Consider the following 23076-nt stretch of genomic DNA (forward strand, 5'->3'; position numbering starts at 1 on the left):
AATTAAAACTCTGCACTGTTCTTATGTCCAAGAAATATAACCAGTAACCCTGCATTTTACCTATGGGGATTCTCAATCAAGGGCCTCCTAGCCCAACTTCCCATGGCAGAGATCCCCATTACAGAACCTCAGATACAAGACGCAACTTTGTGTAAGAGGGAACTTAACAAACTGGTTTGTAACTGCTTGAATATGACACCATTCCTCTAATAACTGTAGTATATTTCGTCATGTTCCTTTACTTTACCAGAAGGAAGCATTTTTAAATATATTCTTGTAGGAGAATTTCTTTAAAGTCTGGGGAAAATCATAAGGAGCTGAGTTTTCCAGAAAAGCCACACTCAATGCATCTAAATAACCTTGTGTTTGGTTAACAATGAATTGATGCCAGTGGGATGATATTTTAAAATTTTTCCTATAAATGTGACATGTGCATCACCGTTCATCAGCATAAGTTCTGCTGAAAACATTTCAATGAATAACAAGTTGATTGGCCCCAATTTGAAGAGCAGAGTGTATAGAAACATAATTTTGGGGGTGGCCAACATTATGACAGATACTATATTCTGCTCATACACAGAACTGGTTTGGGGAATTTTGATAGCCTGTGAATGCTTTCAACAAAGAAAATTAGCCAGACAAGAGAGGGAGGAAAAGAATGAAATGGAATTAACAACTGTTGGGCAACTACTATCAGCCAGACATTATTTGAGAGAAAATAGTGGGGTGAGAGATTGATTGATAATCATTGTTTTTACAAACAAAGGCAACACAGATGGGAAGGGCAATGGCTTTGCACTGGAGAGCCCTGGCACAGACCCTAGTTTTGTCTCTTACTGTGGGACGCTGTCACACTAATGACGTCACTTCTCTGACCTTCAGTTTTTATATCTGTAAAAGGAGGATAACAATAGATAGTTTCTAGGTAGCTCTGAGGGCTGATTTTATTTGTGTTCACATACACACAGCCCCTCTTAGCTTGAACTTTATTACAAATGGGGCATTAGGGGAGGATGTGATGTGGAAGGTACCTGAACTATTCATTAGGATACATACAAGCTTTAGATGACCAAAGAAAGAGCACTAGTCACTTCTGCTAAGACACCACACAAGTTCTGATTGATTCACGAGCTCAGATACTCAAGGGGCACCTGGATGGCTCAGTGGGTTAAGCCTCTGACTCTTGATTTTGACTCAGATCATGATCTCATGGTTTGTGAAATCAAGCCCCATATCAGACTCTGTGCTGACAGCATGGAACCTGCCTGGATTCTCTCTTTCCCTCTCCCTGCCCCTTTCCTGCTCACATGCACCACACATTTTCTCTCTCTCTCTCAAAATAAATTAATAAGCTTAAAGAGCTCAGATACTGGAAAGGAGAAACAGGATGCAGCAGAGACCCCTCCCTCTGGCCACAGTATAACATCAGCCACATTGAGACCCTCTCCTGTGGTCTCCCCATTCAGTTAACTGAGCTTATGTCAAAAGCTGTGGCCCCATCACTTAAAAGTCACCAAAAAAAAAATTATGACAGAAAATAAGATATAGTAGTAAGAAAACACATCATGATTCTTCAAGTGAGTGGAGTTTGTAAAGAACCTAGAGTTTTTTTTTTTCAACAATTTCCTATCAATATACACCTGGCCTCATATTAAAGAGAATAAGAGGTCTGCTTTGCAAAACTGCTGACTCGCAAGGAAGTGGAATCCCTTTACTATTTTCATTTTCTTTGACCTGCTGTGCATAACTGTAAGGATGAGTGCCAACTGCAAATCCTGATCCCAAATAAAAAGTCCAGGAGAATGGACGACATATGGAGGCTGGGGATTAGGCAGGAAGGGGAAATGACCAGAACAAACCCCTGGAAGGAGAAGGGAGGAGGGCTGAAAGGGTAGGGAGCTTGGCTTTCCAATTTGCTCCCATGGGGACCTTAACTTTCAAATAAGAACCATGCCTCCAATTTGCTGTGTAAGCACATTATCGATTGGGTTTTTCAGATTGGCTCTGTGAGAAATTCCATGGCACTTTTAGAAGTAAAAGTGGATAGATCAGCTCCTTTTCAATTGAATTTGCCATCAGAGCCAGAAGATATAAGAAATAAGGAGCAAGGGGGTGGGGCGGACTTTTCTTCAAATGTAGTACACTGGTCTTCTCTTGCATAACAAAATCATCTCTGAAAAAATAGGTTTATATTAGCATCTGTACAAGGAGAGCTAAAGAAGGACAACAGAAGTGTAAAATTGCAATGTACTTGTTGAATGGAAAGTGCTTTCACTTTTAAGTCTGAGCTACACCAGGCAAACCTCACCGGGGAATGTGGGACTGGTCCTGTAGGCCTAGGACATTCATGTGATCCATGCAATGGCACAGGCTGAGAGTAGGTAGGAGCCCAAGGCCAGGCACCTGCAGGCACACCTAGGGAGAAGCGTCATGCAATGGCGTCAAGGTCAAGGACAAAGAGCTATAGTGCAAGTGCTGAAGCTTAACAGCAACCAGAGAAGATGCTGGAAACTTGGTCTCTACATGAAAAGGCCTCTGCCTCTGACGCATGGCCCCAAGGGACTTCCTGTTTGGAAGAGAGAAAGAGGACATCAGCCAGCTCTGCCAGGGGTTGGAGGACAATCTTTGCCCTTGGTTCAGTTTTCCTTGGAGCCTCTTTCCAGTCTCTTGTTGTCCTCAGAGGACTAAGAGTCAAAGGTAAAATCTGGTGTAAACAGGACAGGAGCCACATTGGCAGAGATCCTCTAAGCAATCCTTGTAACTCCCAGTCCTCCAGCCCCCCTCCTCCCCCTGGGGCTTTCCCAGCACCATGAGCGACCCCTCAGGAGGGCAGTCACACCTCTCCTGGGGATCTCCTCTTGGCAAGGAGTGGGATGTGTGCTTTCCACCCAGCCAAGGGGCCATACACACAGAGTTCTATGCTTTCTTGATTTTCTACCACAAACATATTATTTTGATATCACCAAACTGTGATAAGTGACATAAAAATGAAGCTAAAATACTTAAAACCTAAAGTACAGTTACTTTACGTTACTTCGTTGGCTTACCACACGCCACAGGTTCTCAGATTAGCATCCCTCCCACTGCTTCTAGGTGCCACTCATAGTTCACTGTGAAATATTCATTTATTCCCCTTGGGCTCTGGAGCAGACACATCTGTCTTAATATTAGCAAATCCCTTCAGTTAAAAGCACTACATAGTTGCTTTTGTCTTATTCTACACAAACCCACTTTAAGCAAATGTCAAAAACTGTTGTTTAAGTTTACAGATGTACAGATGGTCTATACCCACCAGAATTGGAAGCAGGTTCTCAAAGAGACATTTGTCCCCTTGTGTTCGCAGCAGCTCTATTCACAACAGCCAAGAGATGGAAGCAACTCAACTATCCACTGACAGATGAATGGATACACAAAATGTGGTCTATCCACATACCTCTAGGATATTATCCAGCCTTTGAAAGGGAGGAAATTCTGACACATTCTGCACCATGGATGAAACTTGAGGACATCACGCTCCGTAAAATAAGCCAGGCACAAAAGGACACATACTTTATGATTCTACTTACAGGAAGTATCTAGAATTGTCAAAGTCTTAGAGACAGAAAGTTGAACAGAGGCTGCCGGAGGCTGAGGGTAGAGAAGGAATGGGGAACTGTGGCACAGTGGGTACAAGGTTTCAGTTTTGCAAGATGAAAAGAGTTCTGGAGAGTCACTGCATGACAATATGAACCTACTTGATACTAGTAAACTGTATACTTAAAACTGGTTACAGATGGTAGTTTTATATGTATTCTACCACAGTTAAAACAATGAAATATGCAGAGCACAATATATCTATTCTATTAGATGGAAAAGGCCTTGGGAAAGAAATGAAATTTCAGCAGATAATCCTTGGCAAAGAATGGGGTTGGGGAGAGGGAGTCTTTGGAAGGTATTTCAAAGCAAAGGCAGCAGCCTTCAGAAATCCACTCGGAGTTCACTGGCATGCCCCCAGTGGTTTGGGGACGCACTGAGGACTGGCACCAGGGCTAATGTGAATGCATTCACAGCAGAACACTGGGTAGGTCTAGAATAAAGGAGACCCACGAGACTTAGGGTCTTGACACTAAGGGCACAGCTCTGGGTGTGGATGGACATAAAGGGTAACAGCGAGCCACCATGGGGGTCTGACGGGAGAGGTGACACTGTCGGAGAAGCAGGTGAAGACAATGATTTGGCAGCTGCATGAAGGGCTGACTGCAAGGGAGCCAGTGAGGAATGGGGTGTAATTATTGGTCCTGGAACATAAGCATTTCCTTGCCATTAAATTGATCTTACCACAATAAGTCACAGTATTTACCCAGTCCTACAATAAAATGGCTCAGTATTTTACAGTAAGAAGCCTCCAAGGAAACCCCAGTACTCACATTCCAACAGATGCAAAAGGAAAATATTGAAAAAAGGGAGGCTTAAGGAGAAAAAAAAAATGAAGGAGAAATATAAAGACTTACATATCAGGGAAAGAAATTGCAAACCCAACTGATTGTATTAGAGAACTAGCATTCTTTTCTTCTAAAATAGCTGAACTAGGGGCACCTGGGTGGCTCAGTCGGTTAAGTGTCTGACTTCAGCTCAGATCATGATCTCAAGCCCTGTGGTGGGCTCTGTGCTGACAGCTCAGAGTTTGGAGCTTGCTTTGGATTCTGTGTTTCCTCCTCTCTCTGTCTTTTCCTTGCTCTCTCTCTCTCTCTCAAAAATAAATAAACATTGAAAAAAATAGCTAGATTATTTATTCGAGCAAAAAGCAATTTATTAACATTTCACACATTAATGAGCATATCTTTGGAAGACTGTTGAATAACCAAAAACCCTAACAAGAGAGAATAGCACGCACAAATAAAAAAAAAGCACAGAGGAAAGAAAACACCAAACATCTTATAAACAAGTGAAGATCCCATCCCCAGTGGAGCACAGAGTGAGTGGTGAGAGGCAGAGGAAGTGTGTGTGTGTCCGTGTGTGCACGCGCGCGTGTGCATGCGGACGTGCATAATGCACATACACACGTGTGGGTGTTCAGAGCTGGTGAGGGATTGGGGGGAAACATCAACAAAGCCCAGCAGACCCGAGGAGGAAAATGGGATGGTGCTTACTTACATACAGACTTTATTGTCAAAGCTATTTGCTGGCAAGAATGAGTCTATGAAAGATCATGAACGAGGCTAAAAATAAACCTATATTTAAACCTCATGTCAGGACACTTTTTTGCAACTGGGACAGATAACCTCATGCAGTCTCAATAAATATACATCTGAAACAGGATGAACATACTTAATGGAAGTGTTCTGAGGGTTAGAAATGATGCAGAGAAAGTGCCTGGAATATTGGCTGACACACAACAGGTACTGAAAAAAAAACAATAAAATAAAAATAGGATTGTATTATTTATATGTGTATATACAAAATATTATTATTAATGATTGTGTCTAGGAAGCCTGCCTAGGCACATACCCTTACAATAGCATACATTTATTGAGCATCTATTATATGCCAAATGCTAGGTACTAAGAGATATGGCAAGATCTCTGCCCTTGAAATTAGATGTAATCTGACATGTTTGTATATTAACCCTCTAAAGCCTCATATACTGTTAACAAGGTCAAGTGCACAAGTGAAAATCCCAGTTGATGGAGGATGGGAGAACCCTGGTAACAGGCCAAAGCACCCAGGCCAAGGTGCAAGTCAGACTGTGGAAGTGCAGCGCTGCCCCCTACTGGAAGGAGGACTTGATGACCAAGAGGTCTTCATTTTCCAAGCCCAAGATAGGCTTCCCAGATAGCTCAGCCTTCCTACTTATTACAGAAGGAACTCGAGGGAAAAGCAAGGTGAAGAAACGTGTTCTTGGATGAAGTCAGGGGGCAGCGAGCTGACCAGGGGAGGAAGGACATCTGCTGGTCTTCCCTTTGCAGGCATAAGCCATATACCAAACTGAGAGAAAAGATCCAGACTCCTTATAAAAGCAAAGATCCAAAGCATTGAGTGCCTTTGCCAGAACCAGAGGGTCAATGTGAAGAGCAGGTCTCTACACCTGTATGGCCAGCCCATATCACTACTTTGATCTGATGTTGCAAACAGGTAATCAGCAACCTCCGGCAGCCTCTGACATGAACCACTGTCCATTCAGCCAACCATGTTCACCTCAGCTGCTCATGACCACCCCTCACGTCAGATGCCCCCACCTCCATCAGAGAAGGTGGGACGTAGACGCAGGATAACATGTCATTTCACATGGGGCTGCTCAGGTGATATGAACATCAGGTTGGTTATCAAGAGAAGTCATATAAAGATGCAGAGCCTCCAGTAGGTCTGGAAAGTACTCACAGACAAGGGGGAGGACTGAGGAGCACCCTAGGAGGTGAGTGGGGGTTCAGGTGGAGGAGCAGGGGGACAGAGAGGAGGAGCAGGTGGAGGAGCAGGAAGACAGAGAACGGAAGAGCAGGTCAGGAGTCTGCTCCCAAAGATGAAAAGTGCCAGGCGCACTCTGTGAACGGTGGGGTGCTTCCTGCAGAAAGTAGAACTGAAGAAATATTCATCAGACAGGTTCAACCCAAGGTGCCCCATTGGAATTCTCTTCTCCCTCCCCATTCCATATCTTCTTCCATTGATTCCTATCTCCCTTAATAGCACCACCCACCAGTTTCCCGACATAGAAACTTGGAGTCATCTTCCATATCCTTGTCCCTGATTTAAGCAGACACTACCTCCTATCTATACTGCCCTCTCTAAATATTGCTCAGAGTCCTCTCCTTTCCATCCCTGCCACCACCTTTACAATTCAGGTCCTCATTATCTCTTGGTCATCTTACCCCAAATTATTACCAGGCTACTACCTGCTGACACTATTTTCCAGCTCCTCATTGCTTTCATAAAAAAAAAGTCCTTGGTTTGTTACATGAGACCCTTGATGGTCTAGTACTTACCTACATCCCGTGGCTCCCTTGCCATTCCTCCTTCTACATCACTTGCTCTCTAGCCATATCAAACAGCCTGTTTGGGCAAGACTGTTTCATAAGCTCAGGACCTTTGCATGTGCTGTTCATCTGTTTTGACCTCAATTCTATTCTCTGCATGTTCTTCAACCACTTAATATTTACTTACCCCTGGAGACAGCAATTTAGGCACAAGCATGACCTCTTACATGAAGCTACTCTGGCAGCTCAGGCTGATCTTAGAACTTTCTTTTCTCTTTCCTTGGTACTCCACTGCTTTTATTCTAGTACACATCATACTGGATGAATTGGCCTCAGATGTCTGTTTCCCCCATTCAACCATTTTATCCAACCTTGTGTCCTCAGCTCCCATCAAAGTAGATGTTTAATTATTGTGTTGCATTTAATACAAGAAGAACATAAACAAATGATAAAAATCTGTGTGAGACAGAGAGAAGCTTGGGACTCTTGAGGTTTTATAAACTGAGCATTCCTCTGAATGGAAACTTCCAAAAGCAAAATGGAGCCATAACTGGGAAAGAAGTTTTGTTGTGGCTCAGGTGATTTGGCCCATTACGTATAATGACTTGCAGGGTCAGATTATAAAGGAGGAAATACTTGGGTGCCCATGTGTATGTGAGTTTGTTTTATTCTGACTTTTTTAATGTTTTATTTATTTTTGAGAGAGAGAGAGAGAGAGAGAGAGACAGCATGAGCAGGGGAGGGTCAGAGAGAGAGGGAGACACGGAATCTGAAATCAGGCTCCAGGCTCTGAGCTGTCACCACAGAGCCTGATGCAGGGCTCGAACCCATGAACCGTGAGATCATGACCTGAGCCGAAGTCAGACTCCTAACTGACTGAGCCACCCAGGTGCCCCTGTTTTATTCTGAATGTACTCTGCCTTGCTGGGGTCAGCATGGTCCTCAAGTACTTAATTCTGGCATACATAAGGGAATTGACATTAGCCTGCAGATAACCCAAGATGTCTGCTCAGTATCTTTCATCTGGCCAAACTGGTGCCCCCACTGAGCCTTCACTCCCACCTCTGCCACCGAACGCCCTTCTCATCCTTGGATGTGGAAGCACACCAGAATGTCAGGACAGATCTTCCCCTACCGGGCAGGGCTCTGAGCCATCCTGCTACTCTATGGAGCCAAAGGGCTCCCTGCATTGCCTCAAGTGTTTGAAAATGAACCCAGAAAGACAAGTGGAGGGCAAGCAGAACACAGATACGCACCTATAAAAATAGCCCTGTGATAACAGCCGCCCACGCACAAAAAGGGAGCGGAGCAGATGGCACGTCTGTCTAATTTTCCAATCCCTGAGGTTGTACCTCTTTGCTTCCCTTCCATCTCTTTTCCTGGAACATGGTTTTGGCAGGCAGTGGGCCCCTTGGAATCAACAGAATCCTTCAAAGTCATCCCAGAATGGTACAGTCATCGAGGCCGACCTACCCCGCTACCCAGAATCAGAAGCCCAGAGCTCCAGGCGTGAGCCGTGTCCCAAAACACATCAGTGACCTTGACAGGCCATTCCTTCATTTTAACAAAGTATATTAGTTGACCAAACGTTCCTTTTTAAAGTAAAGCAGAGGAACCTGGGCTCAGATGAAAGTCAAAATGGGCGATGTTTGTTGAGTGCCGGCTGGGGGCCTGGGCACAGACAGGCCCGCCATCTCACTCCTGCCACTGCCCCGGCTCCTGGCGGCCTTCCACCCGGGCACCACTTGTGACCACTTTGCTTACTTACTAACGAGTCTGGAACCTTGGGCAAACATTGTCTAAGGCTGATCTTCTATGTGGGTGATCCCCAGAACAGACCACCAGTGCCCTGGCAGTTAGTAATGTCTGCAAATGTTTTACAGTGTCTTACAATGTTTTCAAATCACTCAGACTTCTTTAATGCTATTTTGATATCATCCTCTCTAAATATTCCAAGTATGGTAATTTGAAGAGATTGTATTTTTAAAGTTTTACACATAAAATATTCCATATATTTCTCAAAATTTAATTTTCTTTATCGTCATTATACAAGATAAAGGAAATGTATGTAGTATTTGCACCAAGCCGTATTGATGTCTCCAAAGACACTTCAGGCGACCCTAGTGTTCCATACCAATGTCACTTTCTATGAATGCCAGCAGGTGAACAAATACGGTAGGTAACATGGAAAATCAGGCTCAATATGTTAAACATTTATTAAGCACATACCAAACATTGTTCTAGGCTGGCCAGAAGGACAACACTGATAAGGGCATCATCCTGCCCCTGCCCGTGCAAAGCTTTGCATCTAATGAGAGCTAACTCTAGGGCCTGACAGGTGGGGCACACTTAACAAAGCATGTGCAGAGAGCTTCATGTTCTTCATTTCACTTAATCCTCAACAAAGCCCCTCTGATTTGGATATCATCACCTTTCCAAAGGTGGGAATATTGAGGCACTAGGAGGTTCAGTGGCTTGCCCAAGGTCCCACAAAGTACCAATTCTGCATGAGCACAGGTCTGTCCGATTCTATAAAGCCCATGTTCATTCATTCTCTAAACTGAACCATGTTCCTTTTCAATAAAAGCAGTGCCACACTGGAGTGCCTAAGCAAGGAGGAGAAGTTCATTCCGGTGGGGATGCTGATGTAGGTATCAGAGAGGGCTTCACGGAGTAGGTGGCATTTGAGCTGAGACTTGAAAGAGTATTTCAATAGGAAATTCATGGGGAAGAAAATGTCAGACTAGAGGCTGTGAGCTAGCTGATAGTGTGGTGTTGCCTTGGAATTCAGGGAACATGGAGGGAGAGATTTGCAAAATGATGCTGCCAGTGGAAGGCAAAATGTGCCAGCCTAAGAGTTTTAGGTGAAACACGTCTATCCTCCAGACCCCTCCATCCTGGATCTTCTAGTTTTTATACCATTAGTCCCCTCTTTCCTCTTTCCCAATGTTTCTCTCCTCTTTTCTCCCCGTCCCAAGCAGACTTCATGAATGTGTGAAAATCAAGTCTTTAAAAAAACATTCAGTTGTGCTTGCACAGCATTTGTTACCCCAAGCTACCCAAAACATCTCCCTCTGCCAGCTGCAGCGGCCGCTTCCGAATTCCAGGAGTAGCAACTTAGGACACTGAGGTCTTTTTCTTTTTAATTTTTTATAATATTTATTTATTTTTGAAAGACAGAGTGAGACAAAGCACAAACAGGGGAGGGGCAGAGAGAGAGGGAGACACAGAATCTGAAGCAGGCTCCAGTCTCCAAGCTGTCAGCACAGACCCTGATGCAGGGCTTAAACCCACAAACTGTGAGATCAAGACCTGAGCCAAAGTTGGACGTTTAACAGACTGAGCCACCCAGGCACACCCAGGACACTAAGGTCTTCATGACTTTTCATGAGACACACACGGAGGCCAGACAACTTGTGAAATCCACCGAAGTGATAAGAACAAGAGTTACTTTGCTGGTTTTGGGGAGAATTCTACATCATTATTTGTACCACCGGGTCCTCAGGGGAAATCTAGTGGTCCAAATACATGTCAGACCATTTGTATCTCCTACCTCCTGAAAAACAAAGCAGGGGCAATGGTCCACGGTTATGGTAGAGGGTTATGGTCTGAACAGAATAGATGGAATTAGAGGAAATATAGAGAGAAAATTGAAAGAAATGAGATAAAGCAGAATCTAAAAGAAACATGAGGGAAAGAGCAAGTTGGGGGGTAGTTTTTTCAATATTAGAGGGATATGTTGATGTTTAAATAGCGATGCCAAAGAGGCAGCAAGAAAGAAGATGCTGAAGCTACAGAAGCAAAGCTAGTTGATGGAGGGAGGTCCCCCAGGAGGGGGAAAAGACCCGTGGAAGGGGCATGTGCTTATGTAGGAGAAGGGAAGGGAAGTCCATTCAATGTTGAAATGAACTGAAAGAATGACATATTGAAAGAATGACACGGGTCTGGAAGATCCTTCTAAGAATTGCAAATTAGGTCCTAAGCTAAGTACAAAAGTACTAAGATCCCCCACGTTTCAAATTCAGAGAAGCTTCCAGCTATTGAGCAATCACCTCTCCTTCAAGTTTCCTGGGAGGAAGCAGACAGAAGACCAGCAAAGTGGACAGAGACCAACGACCTCGACACTGGGTGGCAGTCACGTAGATCTGCCTCCTCTTCACGCTCCCACAAAAGCCCCACTTGTCCCTGCCCAATGGCGGGGAGAGAAGACAAGCAAAAGACCACACACTCCCCTCCAGCCTAAACCAGGCATTATAATCTGAAGGCTTTGTCTTCCCAAAACTCATACATTGAAACCCGCCCCCAGTGTGATGACGCTGGGTGGGGCCTTCGGGAGGTGGCTGGGATTAGATGAACTGGTGAAGGCGGGGCCCTCACGAATGGGATCAGAGCCCTTGCGCGAGACCCAGAGGGCTTGCTTCTCCTCTGACCTGTGCCATGTGAGGATACAAGACGTCAGCAGTCTGCAACCCAGAAGAGGGTTCTAACTAGATCCTGACCATGCTAGCATCCTGATCTTGGGTTTCCAGTGTCCAGAACCATGAGGAACAAATCTTGCTTGCTTGTAAGCCCAGTCTATGAGAGCCTGTCCCAGCAGCCTGAACAAACTAAGACCCCGGGACTAGAGAGGCAGGCTGGTAGGAAGGAGGACTTTAAGTCACAGACAAAGATGAGAAAGGGTAGGACTGGAATAAGCTTCCTAAGACCTGGCAGTGAGCACACAGTTGCGAGACTCATGCTGAGAAAGTCTGCTCTGCAGGAGTAACACTTTTCAGGGAAGCCCTTGCATTTTATGTCTATACCCCAACAAGTTGAGACTTAAGAAGAGCTTGCTTATTCATTCATTCCACACATTTACTCAGCACATATGACGTGCTGAACTCAGCTCTAGGTACTGAGCAGACAGAGATGAGCAAGATGGGCAAATGCCTTCTTTTGATGTACTTAGGTTCCAATGGAGGCAGGAAGCCAAAACAAACATGCATGGACATTATAACTAGTTGTAAAGTGTGCACAGCTTCAGGCTGAGAGTGATTTTGGGGGTACGGACAGGAAGTGACTATTCTAGATAAAGAGATCAGGGAGGGCTCTCTGTGGTGCTAGCATTCAAACAGGAGATGATCAAGGTAAGGAGGACCTTGTATGGCTGTCTGTAAGAGGAGCTCGCCAGACAGTGGCTATGAAGGGAAGGAGCTTGGTAAAGTGGGAGGATTCTAGAATTGTGGGAGCAGACTGAGCAAGAGGACCATGGGAGGAGATGAGGCAGGGAGACGACGAGCAGGGATTGACCCTAGAGGGCTTTGGAATTGAGTCTCGGGGTGATGAAAAGCCCCAGGAGAGTTCTGAGTAGGGGTGTGACATGATGTGATAAATCTTAGGGAGATTCCTGTGATAACTGAGAGGAAAACTGACGATGGGGGCAAGAGGAGAAACCAGAAGCTGACGTGTGAGGCTGGGGCAGCCCAGGTGGGACTGTGGCGGCCTGGACGCGGTGGAAGCAGTCAGGACAGCAGGAGCTGTCAGCTGTGGGATATACTCAGGCGGGAGGCCCTACCGAGTTCCTGGTCTGCTGAGGAAGAGAAGGCGCTCAGAGCCTAGGATGAAGGGCGGATTCTACACACTTGATATGAAAAGATGGACAGTGAGCCCGGATGTTCTCCAAACAAGGGGAGTGACCGGAAAGCACTGTGGCACAGGAAACATCTGCAAGTTACTCAGGAAGCAAGGAAGACTTCAACCCAAATGAGAGTGTCACTTGAGAGGGTAGTTTCTAGTGAGAGCCGGGAGGAAACAGATGAAGCATCTGTGACTAGATTGAGAGTGGGTGTGAAGTTATTTGCAATTAAGTGAAGGTTGCGGAGAGTGTAGTGGGAAAGGTTAGGAGGGGAGCGATCACATCCAGTTCGGAGAGAAGGGAATAGAGCCACAGGGCAGGGACCTCGGAGAGGATGATGAATGGAGGAGCATTTTTCAGTTTGGGTGAAAAACACAGATGAGTCATGAGGAAAATAACTGGCCCAGAAATTTCCACAGACCTGACTGAGCCTGAAAGTAAGTCTCTGATGGACTGAGGTCTCTGATGGATTGAAGGACTTGGACCTCTCTGGAACAAGCCAGCTGCTCCTGGAAATCCTAGACCAGGTGGGCTGGCAACAAGACTGTTTGGTTCCCGGGAGCCTCACTGCGTGCTGGAAATAGCATTAGCTCCAGATTGATGGGAGGCCTTTCTGGATGGAATCCTTTACAGCTTGTCTTAACTGTGACTCCGAGGGAATAAATAGAAAATGGCATCATTGATTTAAAAATAACTCTCGGTGAGATAGTTGCCTGTACTTTGTTTCCCTTTATTCAACTCCCACTCACTTCTAAACGGATATCCACCCTGTGCATTTCACTCAAATAGGACTGGCCCAGGACACGAGTGATTTCCGTGTTACTGGATCCTATTGACATTGTCAACCCTCTTCGACATTTCAGTCCTACTGACCAACCATCTTTGTGAAATACTTTCTTCTTTTGGATTTCCACAGTGACACCACCCTCTCTTGATTGTGTTCCTACACTCATTTGGCCACCCATTTGTTCTGTCTCTAAAATCCTCATTTACTTAGCCTTTAAAACGTTGGGCTTCCTTAATCCTTGATTGCTGGCCTTCTACCCTTCTTACTTGATCTTGCTTTATCATTTCTGCAGTGACAATCCACCAGAAAGAGGACAAAACATTCCAAAGTCAACCACACATTTCCTCTAGAGGCCACCTCTCCATTTCTGCAGAGACAATCCACCAGAAAGAGGACAACACTGACCTTGGAGCCGGAAGACTTGGGTCCAGCTTTCAACTTGTACTTTAACCAACTGTGCACACAATCTGATTTTCTTCATCTTTGTGTCTGTGTGAATAATCTTACACTCCTTCCTCACCTCCCTCCAACAACAGGTGGTAGAAGTATTACCATTAGGAAAAGCTCTGGAAACCCAAGCACAGCCCTTGTCCTGTCTCAGTGGAAAGTTTAAGAGACAGTCATCTGTTTTCAGTAGCATTATAGTGTGGACTGTGGGGACCTGCCTCATGGAAACAACTATTAATTGATTACAAGTACATCTGGAGAATATTCGAAACACTCAGCTTCAGGTCTAAACCTAAAGACATTCTATCCAATTGGGTCCTCACTATTGCCCCAGAAGACAAGGAGGGAAGGAGTCATTCTTCCCAATTTGCAAATGAGGAAAAAGGGAAGCTCAAGGCTTAGCAAACTGACCAAACTTACCATCACTCGGCTAAAAAATAGCCAAACTAGGACTTAATCTTTCAACTTTTCTAATTCCTAGTTGTTCTCCTTGCGACATCTTTAACGAGAAGGAACAAAGGGTTGCGCATATCTCTTCTCAGTTCAAGGAATGACAACTAATGACCCAAAAGAGTTACTGTACCTCCAAAAAGACTCATTCCTCCCTTACTTACTTTGAAAGAGTCAGATTTATTCTACATTCTCTTAAATTGATGTGCAACAATCAGGAGAAGGCTCATTAAAATTCTCCACACAACAAAAATAAAATACTTCGCAGTCACATGTAACGTCACGTTTTGTAGGTATTGGCAATGAGCCATTGAGAATTTATCTCATAGGTGGCTATTATAATTATTTCACAACATAGAACACCTAGACTAGACAGGCTCCTTTGTTATTGGAAAGAGAGGTTTTAAAGATCAATTTTAACAATACCACTTTCAATGTGAGAGTTCCGAGCTTCAGTCCAGTGGGACGCGTTCTTGAAGTCTTGCACATTTAATTTACAATGGGCTTCAACAAGTTGTACTCTTTAGCTGTCTCTCGTGATAGAGGTCACACACACACCCCTGCTGACGCTTCGCCGCAGACAGACACTATCCAGCGTGTTCTAGTCATTTCCAGCTTGAGACACAGATGACTCCAAACTTACAGTAATTAGATGTTGACAATCTCTTTGACTCAGTGAAATGAAACACCATCGAACCCAGTTTAAATTCTTCTCAAGTTTTCAGGGAGATTGATTCCAAAGCTGCTACCGCAGATATATGTCTGCATGACTAAGACACTAGATGGCCTGACCGCAACTGGGATGCCTACAAGGTGAAGGGTGGATTCGAGACAAGAGGGTTTTGTACATTGCAAAGCGGCATATGGACCGAGGGGGCCATGCTCGCAAGCGCTTCACACGTCCCTCACCAGATCGTGGCTTGGCTGCACGAGCTGCTTTTTATGAGTGTTCAGTTCATCAGCAAGCGGAATAGAAGATCCACGACCACTTTTTTAATTACAAAACGCTTCTCCCTCCCCCACAATCGGATTTCTGCTCGTTTCAGCTCTGCAAAAGAATGCCATCATCATAATTCCTGGTAGCTAGCTTCTGTTTCCGCTTCAATAGATACCCTGTAGATGGGAAGTCACATAACAGCTTTGCTCCCCATCACGTTGCCTGCACCCGAAAACAGCTGCAATGCTTATCTAATTAAACCCCAGCGCCAAACTGTGAGCTTGGCCATCAATCATTAATATTGTATTTTGGATCACTTTAAATTCTGACTGAGGGTACGTGGCTCCCCACACACTGGTCTCTGAAGGAGATTTTTCAAATAATCTTTAAGTGGCATTGAAAAAATAAAACAAGCTGCCTGCTGCTAGATGAGACCCTACTGCCCTGATGCACCCTGATTAGCTGTTAATACTAATTGAGAGATGAATATTGCTTATTCTGAAATGCTCGGGATTTTTTTTAGGACTACAAAAAGGAAAATGCAGTTTTCCTTCCCTCAGAAATGTGGCTCCTTGCCCAAATTTTAAAACAGCGCCAAAAGAACGGTGATTTCTGGGTCTCTCGTCTACAGCGTCGCAGAGTCATTATACTGACTCACTTCCTCACGCTGCGGGGCCATCCACAAGTTAGCGAACTGCGATCTCCATGTGGGATTTGCACATTCATACCCTACATCTGGAACGTGGAAATGGTCCTCACAGTGATCGGACAGCCCAGAAATATTTATGTAAATCTCTGTCCTGCTAAGGCACATGTTGATGCACTTGGGTTCAAGCTCATAAACCAAGAGGAATGGCTTCCTGCATGACTGTTCTGATAGACTAAAGCCAACAGGCTAAGCCAAATGGGACAATTTAGACAAAGAGAGCCTGGCAAAACCAAATGAATGTCTGCTTCCTTCTAGCATTCTAGGACAAATACCAAGCAGCTGTGCCAAAGCACACTGCTCTTCTTTGTTAGGAAAAACACTCGGACCCACTCACAACCAGGGGACGCAGTCAGCAGCGGGTTCAGTAAATCTGTCTGGAAGACAGGCTTCCTAAGGAGGCCTTAGGAAGACACTTGACTGCGGAAACACAATGCACACCTAGCTCAGCATAAACACGGCTTAAGAATCATAAGGAAATAGAACAAAGCATGGGAGCCATGAGGTTCTCATTCCTATAAGCTGAGACTCACCAGGCCTTTGCCAGGGCACTGCCTGGCACTCAGCCACATCATCTACGGAGTGACAGGGAGTCTCAGAGAATACAAATAAGAGAAAGAGGATGACTCAAGAGTAGCAAAAATATAAGGAAAAGACAGAGGCTTCGGATTGTATAGTGCAGAGAAGAGAAGGCTAAATGATCTATAAACAGTCTGAAAGCCCATATGAAAGACCAGAGTGAGGGGAGTAATCAGAGGTGTCTCCTGAGTCTAATTAACACAGGTCAGGGCATGGGGATGAGGACTATCAATTTAGGTAAGCTCAAACTACATTTCCCAGAATTCCTATGTGTGTATGCCTGTATGGGGAGGGGGGCGTGTGGGTATGGCGGGGAGGGCAAGAGACATTTTGCAGGTCATTTAGAAGACGGCAGTGAAGTAGTAGCCACATTGCTTTCAGGGCTTTGAAGGTCAGAGCAGGGCCGGCGTACAGCAATCCAGCTCCTGCTGAATCCCCTCCTTCCACTTCTGTGACTCTGCAGCCAGGAAAGGGTGCCAGCCCTTCCTGGTCCACATGCCCATGGCCAAAGCAGGAGGTTGGAAGGCTATGAGAGACCAACACAGATTCCACTCCCTCCTCCTGGATCCCAGCGGGTGCCCGTGACTCCGTTTGTCCCTGCTTTCCCCACTCACACCCATCCTCCCTTCCAGCGCCTAATCCCACACACACTCCTCTATCCGTGCGGCTACTGTGACCGCCCTGGGCCTGCAGTGGTTTAACTACAACATTCTAGGTGGCTCACGGTGCAACCCTGTAGGGACTGGGGCTTAGAAATCCATGCTCAAGGCTCTGTGAGTAATAAAGTCTCTGATCCAGAGACCTCATGCTTGCTTCCCGTCAGTATATATATAATTGTCGCAGGCTGACCTGTGAACTTGTAAAAAAGGGTGAAATCTCACACTCTGCTCAGTTTCAAACTTAACACTTTCTACAGATTCCCATAATTTTGACATCCTTAACGCCTTCTTTGATACTGAGACTCCATTTTCAAGAGTCCACTATTTCCCTGCCAAGCCCTCTAGTCTCCCCCGTGCTGTACTAGTCAAGTAACATAACTTTGAATCTTAACTAGCAGGACTAGAGCCTTCAGACCCTACTAGTCCTTGTTAGTCCCTTTCCTAGAACACCAGATTCTGCTCTAAGCATTCCTTAGCTACTGGATGAGATCTTTTCTGTGAAAATACAAATTACCCAAAGTTGTAATATCAAACACCCTCCTTACTTTCATCGTGCTGTCTGGCCTATCTCCATCATGGTTACGGTGCCCCGCTGCTGATTTAGACCCTCATTTTCTCTTCTGACACAGAAAGTTGATTTTCTCTTCTGATTTGCAAAGTCGTACTTGATTCCCAGTTGAACACCGGATCCTGGACCCCAAATGTCCTCCTTGAGCCAGCATTAGAGATAACATACTTTCTCACTTTCTATCTGTGTCAGTTACACAGATGGCCTTAATTCTTTGCCTGTCCCTATATCCTTACCTTTTAGTGGGCAGGCTAGAATTCCCCAACCCTGGACTTGGCATGTGACTCGTTTTGGCTAATGGCATGTTAGCCAGTGTCGTACAGAGTCTTGAAAAGCACCTGCATGTTGGTGTTTGCGTGCTCTCCAGCACTGCTGCCAGCGTGAGGCCATCACCAGGCTAGCCCGCTGCAAGACCAGAGACGTACAGAGCAGGACTAAGTTGCTCCAGTGATCCCAGCAAAGGCTGTCCTAGAGCAGCTGACAGTCCACCAACCTCCAGATAAAGAAGTCCACCCAGGAATATACATGCATAACTAATAAACACATTCTTTTAAGCCAGGGAGCTTTGGGGCCGGTGGTCATGTCCCATTATTATAGCAATATATAACTGACTCAGAAATTGGTAGACGAGTGCATAGGGATTGCTATCACAAAACCCCAAGGTATATGGCATTGGCTTTGTGACCAGGGGGTAGGTAGAGTCTAGAAAAAATGGAAGTAAAACTGTTATAAAAACCTAGAAAAGTAGTAAGAAAACTGTTTTGAGAGAATGGCAAGTTGGTGACTCATGTTATCATAGTGGCAAACTATGTAACGTAAGTTAGAAAATGTTCCTGATGAAATTTAGACTTCAACAAAGAAAGTTTAAGACAGAATACTGAAAGTGTCAGCTGTTTCTAACTAGCTGTATATAATGAAGCATTACAAGAAAGAGAAGAACCAGAAAATAACTGAACAACTTGCAAGTCGAACTTAGAATATAGATGTGCCACACCTTGCCAGCTTGGAAAATAAGGTTGTTTTTCATCCTCAACTTTTCAAGCCAAAAAAGATTCTCAAATTAAGACATGGTCATGGGTAAAGATCAAATTAAGGCATGTCTATGAGACCTTTTGTTAAGACTTCTGGGATAATTGGGGCTCGTAGGTGGCTCAATCAATTAAGCGTCAGACTAATAATTTCAGCTCAGGTCATGATCTCACTGTGAGTTTGAGCCCCATATCTGGGTATGTACTGACAGCACAGAGCCTGCTTTAAATTCTCTGTCTCCTCTCTCTCTGCCCCTCCCCCGCTCATGCGTGTGCTCTCTCTTGCTCTCTCTCTCTCAAAAATAAATAAACTTTAAAAAAAGACTTCTTGGATAATTAAGGTGGTGCCTTGAAGACTCACTAAGTGCAACAAATGGACATGCAAGATTGTTAAGGGCATTGTCCCACAGCAATATAAAATGCAGAAAACATCAACGGTTGCATAGAGAGAGAAGCATGTCTCCAAAAAAATTGTGGGTTTGCTCTTTTGCACTGTTGGTGGGAATGCAAACTGGTGCAGCCACTCTGGAAAACAGTATGGAGGTTTCTCAAAAAATTAAAAATAAAACTACCCTATGACCCAGAAATTGCACTACGAGGTGTTTATCCAAGGGGTACAGGTGTGCTGTTTTGAAGAGGCACATCCACCCTAATGTTTACAGCAGTGGTACTGACAACAGCCAAAGTATGGAAAGGGCCCAAATGTCCATCAACGGATGAATGGATAAAGAAGATATGGAATATATATACAATGGAGTATTACTAGCCAATCAAAAAGGATGGCATCTTGCCACTTGCAGCTACATAGATGGAACTGGAGGGCATCATGCTAAGCGAAATTAGTCAGGGAAAGACAAATATCATATGACTTTACTCATATGAGGACTTTAAGATACAAAACAGATGAACATAAGTGAAAGGAAACAAAAATAATATAAAAACAGGATGGGGGACAAAACATAACAGACTCTTAAATATGGAGAACAAACAGAAGGTTGCTGGAGGGGTTTGGGGGGGGATGGGCTAAATGGGTAAGAGGCAGTAAGGAATCTACTCCTAAAATCATTTTTGCACTGTATGCTAACTCGCTTGGATGTAAATTTAATAAATAAATAAATAAATATATGATTTTTTAAAAATAAAGATTAAAAAATGTTAAAAAAAAAGTGTGGGTTTGGCTTTGACGCATAGAATGCCTTAAAAGAAACCAAGACTGATCAAGAAGCAGGCTGAGAAAGTTCCTCAAAGGTACATCTTCCAACCCCTTTTCCAAAAGAGCCCAGAAGGAAAACAAAAATGAGGACACGTCAGCGGGCAGGGACGAGAGCTGTGGGGAACAGCAGACTGAGGAACCGCTCTTAGAAAGCTGAATGTAGGTCCCTACAAGCACATGCCTCACTCCCAGAGCACATTTGGCCTCGCGCCTTCCCTTGTGACCAGTGGATATTAGCAGGTATGATGCACACACAGTCCCAAAAGACACTTGGGCATCACTGCTTGCTCACTCTGCCCTGTGCCATCGTCAGGAGAGGGTGCCTGGGTCAGCCTGAGGCAAGACAAGACGTGTGTGGAGCAGGACAGAGCGGCCCTGGTCAGCTCAGCTGTACTCCCTCCGGGTCAATCACTCCAACACATGAGCAATAAATAAGCCACTGGGATTTGGAGTGGTTTCTTGTGCAGCATAATCCCGAAGTAAATAACTGATACACCATTCCTGCTTGTTCCACTTGCCTTCCATGTGGCCACAGTCCCCATGTGCCTTTTACCTGTAGCCACTCTCTTCTATTATTTTCATTATCACCATCACTTCTTTTCTCAGGAGTTTTGTTACAGATTTTTACATACTTCCTATAGAGTCCTACCTATGCCACCTTCCTGTTACTACAGATGCTTTCTATAACCAAGGCACAGTCCTCCCCAATGTGGTCCCTCGGCCTCCACATTCCAAGGACCTATCCAGTCCTAGGTAGCTGAGGGACCTTGAGCATGCTGGGGAAACACTCCGGTTCTCACTTCTGTCATCTGTAACGTGAGAGGATCAGAGTGTGACTAGATACAATTTACATTTATTTAGTGCTTTCTATGTATCATGTGGCATGTTTTTATACGTTACCTACCGTCCTAAAACGGGATGTGGCGGATGTTGTTATTTCTATGTTACAGATGAGGAAATATACAAGGGACAAAGCTTCTCCAGATCTCCCAAAGTCATCTAGTGGGCAACTAGCGGGATTAAAGTCTTCTAGCTTGGGAAGGAAGGAAGAAAAGAAGGAAGGAGGGATGGAAGAGGAAAGGAAGGGAGGAAGGAGGGAGGGAGGGAAACTAAACAGAACAATATCAGCAAGACCCCCAAAATTGGTAAATGCTTCAAAAGGAAAGAAGCCTCAATTTAGTTTATTCTGCTCAGAATTAAGGACAATCTGTAATCTTTGGCAGTAAGGACTCTCATATGCTTGAAATTTGATAGGCTTCGGATATGCAAGAGGAACAGCCTTGCATGTAAGTGACTACTTCTATGAATCAGGAATTTTCCCTCTGAGCACTTTTGCCCCACAACTATTAACTGAAACTCTGAAGTTGGCCAACAAGTCCTTTATACCAAGCCTTGCTCTTTTAGTCGATTGCTCATTCAGCACAAGTATTTATTGACCAATGCCCGTGTGCACGCACTTTGCCAGGCATGCAGCTTACAGCCAGTCAGTCTGGTATCTGAGCTTTTAAGGCCAAGAATCAAATGCTTCTATCTGGCATTTTCTAATTAAGTAAACCATTTTTGTGCAATAATTGCAGGGTCTTGCAATACAATGCAATTGTTGACAAGCTAACTGGACTCAACGAGAAGCTGCTGGGACACTCCCCACAAGGCTGGGCTCTCAGACAACATGGTCCCCACGTCTAACGTTTTCACTCCCAGGACGCTGGGCACAGAGCACGATGCGTGGTCTGCAGCTGGCAGTTGTTTCCTGCCACTTGCTATGCACTTGAATCTCCTGGGGAACTCCGGAACCAGAGGGGCCCAACAGCCCCCCTCCCAGAAGATGCTCTTCCCGCGGGCGGGGGTCCTCGGCAGCGTGTTAAGCCCTGCAGGTGATTCTCCTACGCAGCCAAGGGTGAGAACCACTCAGTGGAAGCCCTATGCATATTTTTAAAGTATGAAAAATGAATGAATGGGAATTATTAAGGTAAAGGGGTCCTACACTCTCACAACCATTTGATACACTGCTGAGTAAAACATCTAAAAGCAAGAGAGGAATAGGAGGGAGTATAGGATTATGTGAAGCATAACGTGCAGGGACAACCACATGTACTGTCACAGGGTAAACATCTCACAGGAAGAGGGAAGAAACACGGAGGACGTGTTTACCACCAAAACATTTCCTAGTCTCTTGTAAGACAGTATTTATACTTTATAATCTTTTACGAAGAAAATACATCAAAAAACAAACCCCTATGAATTTGTTAATGCTTTTAAATACTTTTAGTTAATTAATTTTAAGTGCCAATTGCATTAGAAAAATACTAATCCATACACATCCACGACATTAGCCAGCTGACAGCCAGGCTTAGTGGCTATTCGGACGCAGGAAGTCACTCAGTGACTCACTGGAATTCACGGTCTGCACTTGAGAGCTTCTGACAATAGACCAGAAGGCCATGTTTATGCAAACTGAGAAAAGAGGCAAAATTAGGCCATTTACAGGTAAGGACCATCTTAGGTTTCTACGTGGTGGCCGAATAATATATCAGGATGAAATGCAAAACTTGAGCTTTTATTTTGAAAAGTTTCCATTCCATAGAATAGGTCATTTTGATATACCAAAGGGAAAGAAATAGATTAGGCTAGGCTTTGAGCATAAAAAATGATGCAGCGAACATATGAAGTAGACCAACACTGTAATATTTTCCCACCATAGGATCAAATTTAACATAATAATACCAGGAGGGACAGGACTAGGGGGAGAAAAGCCATTTGGTTATTCAATTTTGGGGAAAGGTGCCATTGTAAAATAATAGCATTGGTTAGGGAAATAATGTCAAATGCATAGCTGAAAAAAGTAAAAAAGGAAAAAAGTCCCATAAGAAGTCAAAAGATCATTTTAAAAAACTTACTGAAAGTCCAGGAGAAAAATGTACACCCAAGATCAAGGTCAAAAGGTGGTTCTTAAATAGAAAGCATTGTGATTGAAAAGCAAAGTGAAAGGGACTGTCACAGAAAAAAGTAAAAGGCATCTTACTGAATGGATGCACTGCTGATACATGAAGGTCACAGAAGTTCACGACATGAAAACATAGACATTGCTCTCGCTTCTCTTGCCTTCGTGCTTTCCCATACGACCCTGAGCTATTCTCAGGA

Source organism: Suricata suricatta, chromosome 4, assembly GCF_006229205.1.
Source record: "Suricata suricatta isolate VVHF042 chromosome 4, meerkat_22Aug2017_6uvM2_HiC, whole genome shotgun sequence".
Lineage (NCBI taxonomy): Eukaryota > Metazoa > Chordata > Mammalia > Carnivora > Herpestidae > Suricata > Suricata suricatta.